The following is an 8,938-nucleotide window of genomic DNA, read 5'->3' as shown; positions in this document are numbered from 1 at the left end:
AACCATGTCAGCCACATCTCCGCGCCAAGGCATGCCAACCATGCCAGCCGCACCACTGTGCCAATGGCAAACCATGCCAGCCACATCTCCGCGCCAAGCATGCAAACCATGCCAGCCACATCACTGTGCCAATGGCAAACCATGCCAGCCACGTATACCGCGCCAAGGCATGCCAACCATGCTAGCCGCACCATGCACCAATGGCATGCCAAACCCTTGGTCCCACCATGCCAAGCCAACCGCACCTTGCCTTGGCCCCACCATGCCAAGCCGTCTGTACCAAACCCTTGGCCCCAACCATTCTAGCCGCACCATGCGCCAATGGCATGCCAAACCTTTGTCCCCACCATGCCAAGCCAACCACACCTTTCCTTGGCCCCACCATGCCAAGCCATCCGTACGAAACCCTTGGCCCCACCATGCCAAGCCATCCGCGCCATTGGCCTTGGCCCCACCATGTCGGCCTTACCCATGCGGCTACCAAAACGAAGGCGTGCGACGATCAACGGCCACCCTTCCATCCTGGATGAAAATCCTAGACGTCCAAGGTCACGAAACAACGCATGGTAACCTTTGGCCCAAAACCCTAGTTTTGGCCACGCCAAACCGCGCCAAGGCATGCCATGCCACATGTGCCAATGGCATGCCAACCACCTTGCCGCGCCATACCATGCCGGCCTTCCCTATGCGGCTACCAAAACAAAGGTGTGCGACGATCAACGGCCACCCTTCAATCCTAGATGCAAATCCTAGCCGTCCAAGGTCGCCAGAAAACGCATGGTAACCTTTGGCCCAAAACCCTAGTTTTTGCCACGCCAAACCGCGCCAATGGCATGCCAACCACCTTGTCGCGCCATACCATGCCGGCCTTCCCTATGCGGCTACCAAAATGAAGGCGTGCGACGATCAACGGCCACCCTTCAATCCTATATGCAAATCCTAGCCGTCCAAGGTCGCTAGACAACGCATGGTAACCTTTGGCCCATTCTTGGTTTAGTCCGGACTTGTACAGATTGATCTCTCGAATCTAAAGTACTCCCTTGCAGTATATTATTTAGGGTTTAGATTTGTTTCTCACCCACATCACACGAAATTACAAAAACCAGCAGAAACTGTTTTCACCCTCAAGCAATTGGCGACCACAGTGGGAGATTGCTATTTCGGTTACAATTTCAATTTTCAATCCTCTATCTCATACTTCGACCCAGACGTCAGGACGGTAGAGGCAAAAAATCCGATCAGGGATCGACGAATCAGCTACTAGACGGCCCCATACGATCCGCTCAGGGATTGACGACTCAGTTACACGACGACCCGATTACCAGTCATGACACGGCAAGGGCCGACTGGGGACTTCCCAGAGGTTAAAAGCAAACGATCCGCTCAGGGTTTGACGACTTGATTATCAAGTGACTCAGGGACGACTGGGTACTTTCCACGATTGCGGTGCTTCTCACAAAACTCGGACTTGCACCTGACTCATTTTTCGTTAGCAGATCCAAAAAAACCGAATAAGTATTGCCTAGACAAAATACATTGTTTACTATTTCAACTTTTCAAGGGAATGATAAAACCGATAGCCATGTTATGTTTCATCTCATGTCATCTACCGACACACAACGTTCACAGTTCCATATCTTCCCTGGGATGTTTATGTCACTTACAATTTTAACCAAAAACGGCATCATCCTAAAACAGTTCATCCCGAATAATAATCCAAAACCCTCATAGGTAACACTTGTCTATCAACCCAAAAATCCAGAAAATCAAAACCATAAAGCCAGGTGTTTCATTTGCCTTTCAAAAAAAAAAAAACAGTAGAATTTTAGAAGACAGAAGTGCATTCAAAGGAAGCCATTCAACGTTGTTTTGCTCTTCTCAAAGAAGGCGTCCATCGTCATTTGGAGGACCGCCTGTTTCAGCTCCAACGCTTTGGACAACCTTTCGACCTCCGCTTTTTGTTGTTTGACCACGTCCGCAGAAGGACCTTCGGTCACCTTGTCCTGAAACTTTTGGATCTCAGTGAAACCCTAACACCCAGTTCCTCGTGGAATCAGTCACCTACCCATACGTACCTACTTTGCATAATAACGATTACCAGTCACTATTCATGAGGTAGCCGATGCTACTACAGTGATATGTGAAGAGAAGCACAATATTTCTACAGATTCATGGAAGGCATACCTATGGATAGGATTTTCCCCAAAACAAGAAAACAAATTGAAAGAGAAACACTGGAGTACATAGCTGGAATACGCTTGCCCACTTTATTACTACCGCGCTACCGTTAAGCACCAGGACGTGAGAACAAAGATAAGAGATAAAAAGGAGAGCCAACCCCTTTCATACGCATAACATTTTTGGAATTTGAATAAGGAAATGATTTCATATTTGAGCTACGTATGGAAAGAGGCAACTGGGCCCGCAAGAACAAGTCTGCGCCACGCCAACGCCATGCCAAGCCAACAGTCTGCACCATACCAAATCAAGCCAGCGTCCACACCAAGCCAGCGCCCATTCCAAGTCGATCTAGCACTAACAGCTTGCATATTTCTATCGCCAGCATCTTGTATCCTTCCAGCGCTAACAACTTGCATCTTTCCAGCGCCAGCAGCTTGCATCCTTCCAGCGCTAACAGCTTGCATCCTTCCAGCGCTAACATCTTGCATTTTTCCAGCGCCAGCAGCTTGCATCCTTCCAGCATTTCCCTTTGAACGCCCAGTAGAAGGGAATAAGCAGTCTAATTTCATCACACGTAAAGATCGGGAACGACTTCTCCAAAATCGAAGCAAAGAAAATCAGCAACCCCCCTGAGTTCACAAAGACTCTCTTCCTGTCAGGAGCTACATGATTTCCGTGGACTTCGCCCACAAAATTGTGCAGTCTATGATGAAACACTTATGTGAGATTCTGTAGGCGCAGCGTCAAGACAGATTCGCATCCCTCAACCGCACTGCATCAGGGAAGCAGCTGTTTCCAACCAGAGAAGTCGTTCCCAAACCTCAACCTCTCTTGGAAAGCACGATTGATAGATGGAACTGTGGACTCCTAACCACTGTTCGCTTGAAGGGTGTCCAGTTTGATAGCACACTGATTAATGTAGCCGCTCCGCTTCAACGTTCGCTCCAACAGCCGCTCCGCTTCAGCGTTCTCTCCATAAGCTGCTCCAGAATCCGAAGCCGAAGCTTCAGCGTTTGGCTCCTTAAGTTTCAACATCCTTTCCAAGAGTCGAAGCTGCTTCAACGTCGTTTCTTCCTATACAGGGTCGTACCACCACGGTCCCCATGTCAGGGATCATGATCACAGCCATCCAACCTTCATAGTCATGACCACCTTTTGATCCATCTCGCCAAAACTCGTGATCATGGAAAGTTTGCTCGCTTACGCGTCCAGCCAATCCTTTTACTTCCATGGATGCCCATACAATTCCAGCCAACCTACTTTGTTACCACGACAATGTAGTCTCTTCTGATTACATCTGCTACCAAGAACTGTTGCCGCTCATTTGTTGATACCAGCCAGAGCTTCACCACAACAGTAATCACTACAAAAGTAACCTTACTCATCCATATTTTAAGTTCCACGTGGAAGAAGTAACAAAATCACCAGTACGAACGCACGATGGTGATGTCTTTATCATGGTCAACCCACTGACCATACAAGATGGAAACATGTAAACCATACTTGGGGACTGAGGATATACATGAAATCCCTTCACTTTCAAAGCTCAAAAGACACGTTCAACCAAAAGGTCATAGCCACAACAAGGTCATCTACTCTTCAAGGGTGCAGCTCAAGAAAATCATCACATATCTGTCCAGAAGACTCCTTCAACACTTTACAAGGCCTCGGAGGATCCCAAGCCTGCTCAGAGGAAAACAACTTCAGAAACTGAAGAAAAATGCGACAGGGGACTGCTCATCGCAGTCCATCCCGACGACCATCAAAGACTCATGAGATAACTCCAGAGACGTGGCTGAAACATTTTCTTGAAGAAATAGAGGGATCCATGATAAACAACATAACTCTCTCATTCCTACCACTTCATTATCCAGGATATTTCATCATGTGATATTCTGATCACCCCAGCGTCACATCCAGAAGAGTACGATAAGATTATATCAAATCCCGTGGACGTGGATTCAAAGCGATGCAATGAAAGTAGGCTACACATGAGGACTACCAACATGGGACACTTTCACTCCCCTCAACCAGGTTATTTCTGATTTCAACATCATCACTGTCGAAGTTTTACGAGCCGCAGGAATTTCTCAACATGAAGTCGTACATGTGCACCGAAGACTCCAAATGCACGCCACAAAGATATATTCACATATTCGGCCAAGCCATCGGATCTAACAGAAGCATAACTGGGGACTGCTCACCACATGCCATTTCACACGATAGTCCAAGATTCGGAAAATGGTTCGAAGGATGCCACTTGGAACCAAGTCCTTGAAGACTTGATAGTAGCACATCGCCAACGAAACGTCTCCCAACTCATCTATTTCATCCAGTGCCTCCGGAATATTTCGACCAATACAAGCATCCACAACATATTGTCATTGCGATCAGAGGGTCCAGGAACTGAACAACCTAAAATCAAGGATGGACCGAAAACGCAACCACATCCATCTGTCCCAAAAATGCAATGGAGTTTGATAAATTTTGGAATCCAATGGAGAGACACTGCACGAAAGCATGGATCCGGACGAGCAACAGAAAACAGAAGAAGGTCAATATCTCTTTTCATGCGGATGGAGTTTCTAGAGTTTGAACAAAATAAAGATTCTTTCTTGCTCCATGAAACGAATGACTGGGCGCGACTATGCCACCTCGGGCTCGCAACATCCCTCTTGAGTTCTTCCTGATTTTACTGTTGAGCTATTTTCGCCTCCCGAACGAGCTCAAAACCTAAATATTCCCGCGGGGGGAGATAGGAAATTCTTTTCCGTTCAGAATGGAGGGGCGGACGAGTTCGTACGGGAATTATACAGATTCTAATAAGGGGCACTAATTAGGGTTGCAGCATGCTAAAATCTGAAGCAAGTTGTTACCTTCCCGAAGCCAGTCGTCACCTTCCCAGGGAACTGAAGCAAGTTGTTATCTTCCTGAATCCAGTCGTCACCTTCCCAGGGAAATGAAGCAAGTTGTTACCTTCCCGAAGCCTGTCGTCACCTTCCCAGGGAACTGAAGTAAGTTGTTACCTTCCCGAAGCCTGTCATCACCTTCCCAGGGAACTGAAGCAAGTTGTTATCTTCCCGAAGCCAGAAGTCAACTTCCCAGGGAACTGGAGCAAGTTGTTATCTTCCCAAAGCAAGTCATCATCTTCCCACGGAACTAAAGCAAGTTGCCATCATTCCACGGGCCCGCAATTCTTCCTGAATTTTACTGTAGAGTTGTTTTCACCTCCCGAATGAGCTCAAAACCTAAATATTCCCGCAAGGGAAGATTAAAAATTCTTTTCCGTTCATAATGGAGTGGTGGACCGTCAAAACCTGAGTTCGTACGAGAATTCTACAGCGATTCTAGTAAAGGGCGCTAATTAGGGTTTCGGCATGCCAAACCCTAATTCAGACAATGTTCCCATCATCCCATGAAACTGAAGTCGGTCGTCATCCTTCCACGGACCTGAAGCCAGTCGTCATCCTTCCAAGGAACTCAAACTAGCTCCATTCCAAGCCGAGCAACGCAAGCAGCTCCATTTCAAGACGACCAATGCTGACGGCTCTCATTCCAAGCCGACCAATGCCTGCGGCTCCCATTCCAAGCCGACCAATGCCTGCGGCTCCCGTTCCAAGACGACCAACGCCTGCGGCTCCCATTCCAAGCCGACCAACGCCAGCAGCTCCGCTGAAGCCGCACCAACACCGACAACTCGCTAATCCAGACTAAGCCGACGATTTTCATCTCACCACTCCACGGTCTGCACCACCAGTACAATTTATGCAAGGCCTCCAACACGGGAAGCACAAACTCTCTTTACCTCTCGAAAAAGGTTAGTCGGACCTTCCTGACCATCTTTTCACGACTTGTTGTTTCGATTTTTGTCCTGGCATGTCACCATCTAATGTTTACCTCGCAACGATGCTCCCGTTCCGAGCTAAGCAGGGGACTTAATGTTGATGGTGGTTTTTAGCTTAGAGTTAAAATCGTAAAACCGCACATCTGACATGACATCACTGTGACCATTAACACATTTATTGAACCGATCAGCATGCCTATGTAAGAATTACCAGGGTACCATTTTTTTATGTGTCATGTTCCACGGCAGAACCCTTAACATTGACCGACATCATCTATGCCAAACCCTAATTCTCATGCTACCGCGTCAAGGCATGCCAACCATGCCAGCCGCACCACTGTGACAATGGCAAACCATGCCAGCCACATCTCCGCGCCAAGGCATGCCAACCATGCCATCCGCACCACTGTGCCAATGAAAAACCATGTCATCCACATCTCTGCGCCAAGGCATGCCAACTATGCCAGCCGCACCACTGTGCCAATGGAAAACCATGCCAGCCACATCTCCGAGCCAAGGAATTCCAACCATTCCAGCCGCACCACTATGACAATGGAAAACCATGCCAGCCACATCTCCGCGCCAAGGCATGCCAACCATGCCATCCGCACCACTGTGCCATTGGCAAACCATGCCAGCCATACCATGTCAGCCTTCCCTATGCGGCTACAAAAACAAAGGCGTGTGACGATCAACGTCCACCCTTCAATCCTATATGAAAATCCTAGACGTCCAAGGTCGCCAGAAAATGCACGGTAACCTCTGGCCCAAAACCCTAGTTTTGGCCACGCCAAACCGCGCCAAGGCATGCCATGCTACATGTGCCAATGGCATGCCAACCACCTTGCCGCGCCATACCATGTCGGCCTTCCCTATGCGGCTACAAAAACGAAGGCGTGCGACGATAAACGGCCACCCTTTAATCCTAGATGCAAATCCTAGCCGTCCAAGGTCGCCAGACGATGCATGGTAACCTTTGGCCCAAAACCCTAGTTTTGGCCACACCAAACTGCGCCAAGGCATGCCATGCCACATGTTCCAATGGCATGCCAACCACCTTGCCGCGCCATACCATTCCGGCCTTCCCTATGCGGCTACCAAAACGAATGCATGGAACGATCAACGACCACCCTTCAATCCTAGATGCAAATCTTAGCCATCCAAGGTCGCCAGACAACGCATGGTAACCTTTGGCCCCAAACCCTAGTTTCGGCCACGCCAAACCGCGCCAAGGCATGTCATGCCACATGTTCCAATGGCATGCCAACCACCTTGCCGCGCTATACCATGCTTGCCTTCCCTATGCGGCTAACAAAACGAAGGCCTATAACAATCAACGACCAATTTTTCATCTAAGGTGCAGATCTTAGCCGTCCAAGGTTACCAGTTAACGCATGGAAACCTTTGGCCCTAACTTTTGGTCGTTCCTAGACTAGGCCATATTAAAGCCATACTGATCATGCTTTCATGCCACTGGCTATCAAACGAAAGGTTGCAATAATCGACGGCTACCTTTCCTCTTAAGATGCAAAGTCTCAACTGTCGAAGGTCACCACCGAGCCGGCAAGTCTCCCAAGCTCAACTTGCCAGACAACAACAACGTGTTACATGTTTTCAACGAAAACACTCGAGACATCAACGCATGTCACAAACTGGGGGATGCTCATTGGGTATTGGTTTGGCGGTTTACAGCGTGCGGAGTACACTACACCTGTTATAAGAAAGTGTCATAAGGATGAGGCAGTTAGTAAATACATGGAGTAATGGTGAAACGCTTTCTTTTATGGAACATCAATTCCAAGCGTTACCGGTTACCACCTCCTCCCATTTACTCATATGTTGTCCATTTCTTAATGAGACCAGAGTACGTTTCACTTCGACTTGTATAAATAGGCATTACCTATTTCCACCGAACGACAAGTTCTGGTCAGGAGCATACAATACTCAGAAAACGTTTGCTAGCTTTCCCATCTGTTAGCTTCCCACTTTCTGATACAAGTCAAAAAACAACAACTCTTCAAGAATCAACTATTCTGGTCTCAACACTCTCTTCTCTTCCCTCCCCAAAACCAACCCTTCTCCTCCACTTTGTAACCGAAGCAAGTCTGGAATGGCCATTTCTTGTTTTAGGCCGGACTTGTACAGATTGATCTCTCGAATCTAAAGTACTCCCTTGAAGTACATTGTTTAGGGTTTAGATTTGTTTCTCACCCACATCAAACGAAATTACCGAAACCAGCAGAAACTGTTTCACCATCAAACACTTATATACGAAGTTCAGAAGATAGGCATCATAGTTATTAGATCATTGCTCGGTCGAACTCGCATGCGTTGCTATCTCAAGCATGTTTGTCAATGCTAGTGATCAAAACTATAAGTCTTGATTTCTAGTCTATTATAGCTAAGTCTCGGACTAGGACAGAAAGTTTAGTTGAGATCAAGTCATCATACAATAAGAAGAACTATTCAAGGAACCGGTGGAACTTCTCGACAAAAAGGTATGTGAATACTTGAACTTATCTGTCACTCAAAAGTCTATCTACTCTATCTCCCACTCTTTGAGAAAAGAAGTCGTATGTTATATATATATAGGCTTGGATTATACACATTTGGTATTTCGAGCCGAGTATACCTCGCCTATCTATATATCGAAATATGTGTTGGTAAGGTTTTCAATTCGATGATGTTTATCTTTACCTAGTGACGAAAGTCATGATATGTTTCAATCACTTTTAAAATTGCTTTGACGAGAAATAGTGTAACAACTATATAATGTCCTCTAAGAATGTTTCAATGATTGAAATGGGAGTTTAGATTACATAACCAATGGTGGACATAAGCATTGTTGTGGAAACACATTTATGTATAAGTCTTATTCCTTGAACCAAAGTTTGCGAACTTTGTTGATCAAGA

The sequence above is a fragment of the Papaver somniferum genome, chromosome 2 (genome assembly GCF_003573695.1).
Source record: "Papaver somniferum cultivar HN1 chromosome 2, ASM357369v1, whole genome shotgun sequence".
Classification (NCBI taxonomy): domain Eukaryota; kingdom Viridiplantae; phylum Streptophyta; class Magnoliopsida; order Ranunculales; family Papaveraceae; genus Papaver; species Papaver somniferum.
Note: the sequence above shows the minus strand (reverse complement) of the source record.